The following is a 3,646-nucleotide window of genomic DNA, read 5'->3' on the forward strand; positions in this document are numbered from 1 at the left end:
TTCTTGTTTATCGCTTTCATTTTTTTTTCTTTTTCGTTTTAATATTAACCTGGAATCATGCATAGCATTCATGTTAATCATTGCATCCTGCATTTTTCAGTTTAAAAAAAAAAGAAGAAGAAAAGGGGTGCACAACGCGACCGCATGCCCCATGCGATCGCGTCATATCGCGAAAAACACCGCCCATGCGACCGCGTGACCCGCGCGGCCGCGTGATATATATATCGGCGTAAGAATCCAATGAACAGAAAGTTAGGCTGGAATCCTGTGGATCTTGTGCGTTTCGCACAAATTGGCCCACGCGATCACATGCCCCATGCGATCGCGTCACTTGCACAATACCAATCCCACGCGACCGCGTGAGCGACGCAATCGCGTCGCATGGATTGCGCATCACCCCAAAAAGAGACAGAGAGTTGCGCTGGAACGGCGCTGGAGTCGTGCGTTTAGCACAAATTCCAGCGAGGCAATCGCACGACCCACGCGATCGCGTCACCCCTCTTCTACCTCACTCATGCGATAGCGCGCCCCACGAGATCACTTCACTCCCACTTTCACCCCAACCACGCGACTGGGTCCCCCACGCGACCGCGTGGATTTCATAGTATAACCCCCCAGCCACGCGAACCCTAGCAGTCGTGCGCCCCCCCACCTTCTCCCCCTCTCTCCCTCCTCTGTTCTCCACCATCACCAGCCACCATTGCCACCACCGCCGCCACTGCCCACCGCCGACCACCCAGACGCCACCGCCAACCACCTCCCTCCCTCTTTCCCCCTTCTTTCTTCCTCCTTCTTCCTTCCCCCCTCCTCCGCCACTACTTCCCCTCCACGCCACCATCGTTCCAGCCGCCGTGCCCACCACCGCCAGCCACCGCACCGGACGCCGCCGCCGCCACCACCCAGCCATTCTCTACCCCAATCTCCTTCTTCGCCTACCAGGTTCCGCAACACGCACCCTTTTCTCCATTTGTAGCTTTTGTTAATTTTTCCGTTTTTGTTCATGTTTAGGCTAGTTAGATATGCATGTTGTAGTGGATTTTAGGTTGTTAGGTAGCCTAGGATGTGATTAGTGGATTTAGGTCTGTTTACTTGCACTGTTCATGTTTCTGTTTTATCAAATCTGCTATTCTGCTGTTGCTGTGACCTTGTTCATATGCTGTGATTTCCTGCATTTGCTGCTTTTTACTCCGAACTTTCATGTTTATCTTATATGTCCGTACCTGCAGCTTGCCTTTTAATTCATATGCACTGTTTTAATTGCTGCTTATTTTCCGAGATAATCCATATTTAGCCGGAATGCTGCCCAAATTTCTATAAATTATTTTCATTCATGTTTTGGTTTGACATTTTGAGCTCTGTTTTGCTCTGCTTTACCCAAACCATTTCATGAATGCCAGGGCGTGCTTTCTTATCCTCTTTGATTTCCTGGTTTATAAACTGCTTCTGTGATGTTCTGATTCCAATTCTTCTTTACGTGCCTTTGAATCAGCATCCAATTGTTTTCCTTATTTGGCTATGAGTTACTTCTTTTCCTACATGTGAATCCTTGTTACATGGAATATTTTCTTTATGCCACTTACTTTACTCACATCTTATTGACCCACTACTTTTAATTTACCAACTTCTTTTTTTTTTCAAATTATACCCATACTAACTTTTTAAAATCTCCTTTCTGACTTTTCAATTTCCTCTAACTTTCTAACCATGGCATAATGACAATTTTTCTATTTAACTTGAATTCTGATAGATTTTGGATTGTACATTATTCCTTTCAAATTTTTCAACTGCTATACAATCCTTAATGCACATTTCCTAACTCATTTACCTCATTCTTATTCTCCTTTGCTGCTTTGAGTTTCCTTTGTTTATTTGCCTATTTGCTTTCCTATTTTTATCCATATTCTGCTTTTCCATCTTTCAGGATGTCTACCTCACAGGGGAAGGGAAAAGGCAAGGTTACTGGCAAGCGCAAAAGAGGCGATTCCTCCCAGTCCATCATTGACCTAATGCATGATTCTTCATGGCGGGAGAAGAACTTTACACAGCAGGAAAAGGCTGACCAGCTGCTCCCTGCAAACATTTCTATCAAATTTGCAAACTGGTACTGTGAGCTGAAGTATCCGGCGTTTGCAGTCTCCAGAAATCTATACCTAGAAAGAACTCTGAAAATTCCAGAAGCACTCCAGCAGTACACCACTGAGCAAATCAAGCAAAGAGGCTGGTTCTTTCTGGAAAGGGCACTGACAGAGGTCAATGCATCTTGTGTTAGGGAATTCTACTGCAACTACTACCTCACTACCCTAGATGCAGTGAACCTGAGAGGGAAGCAGATATTGGTCATTGAGGAGGCCATCGAGGACATTCTACAGCTCCCACCTAAGTCCGACCAGCTGGATGGTTACAAACAGGCTGAGGAGGACATGCGTTTCTTTAGGTTTGACTGGGACGCTGTCAAGGCCAGGATAGCTCTAGACCCGACTATTCCTTGGGAGATGGGTCAGGACACCACCCTGCCCAAGGGTATCAAGCAGGTGTACCTAAATGATGAGGCTCGGTTATGGCATCAGATCTTGAGCAATTATGTGATGCCGAGTACTCATGAGACAGAGATTCCAGCTGCCATGATCACCCTCCTATGGTGTATGATGGAGGGTAAGGACTTTTATCTACCGCGCTTCATCCGGCATTATATGGCCAGGGTCCACGTCCGCGGCACTCTCCCATTTCCTTATCTGATTACACAGCTAGGCCGTCGAGCTGACGTGCCATGGGAGGATGCCGATGCGAGACCACCAGCGGTGGACTGCAGGAAGATCATTCCTCACAGCAGGAACTTCCTCGCTTTGGGCTACATACCACCACCTTTCATTGCTACTGATGAGACAGCCCCACCGCCTGCCGGTCCCTCTTCATCCACAGTTGCCCCTGCTGCCACTACTGCACCTCCACTTGCCTCAGAGCCCGTTTACCGCCTCGTACACCACCTATTCCGACAGCTTGATCAGATGGAGTGCCGTAACCGGTGCCAGTATGCGAGGTTGGAGCGTCGCAGCAGGCGCCGCTATTCGCATCTGAAGCTGCTGATCCGACAGGGTGCTGACATCCCCTCCGAGCCCGACACACCATCAGAGCCATCAGAGGAGGAGGAGGATGAGCACGAGGATGCGATTCCTTCCCAGGAGGAGACCCATCAGCAGGCAGCCACAGAGCGGGCCGCTCCCCAGGCAGAGGTTCTCCATCAGATTGAGGCTGCAGCTCCGGAGATCCCGATCCAGTCCGCACCTCCTCTAAAGCAGCCAGACCCTCAGCCCACCACCTCCACAGAGCTTACAGCTACCATCCCTACCAGTGATGAGACCCCTTCACACCAAGCTTGATTGAGCATCAGGGACGATGCTTCATTTTAAGTGTGGGGAGGTCGCCATCTCTGGCGTTTTTATCTTGGTGAACCACTACATCTCTTTTTCTTTTATTTTAGATATTTTTCTGTATTCTTCCTTTTTATTGTTATTTTCTGAGTACTTATACATTGCTACTTTGATGTATTTCTACTCTATTTCTGCATTTTGCATTTTTAGTTCATATTTTAGCTATTTAGTTTATTTTAGTTATTTAGTTTAGTTTGCAATTCTAACTTATTAGTGGA

Source organism: Arachis stenosperma, chromosome 3 (genome assembly GCF_014773155.1).
Source record: "Arachis stenosperma cultivar V10309 chromosome 3, arast.V10309.gnm1.PFL2, whole genome shotgun sequence".
Classification (NCBI taxonomy): Eukaryota; Viridiplantae; Streptophyta; class Magnoliopsida; order Fabales; family Fabaceae; genus Arachis; species Arachis stenosperma.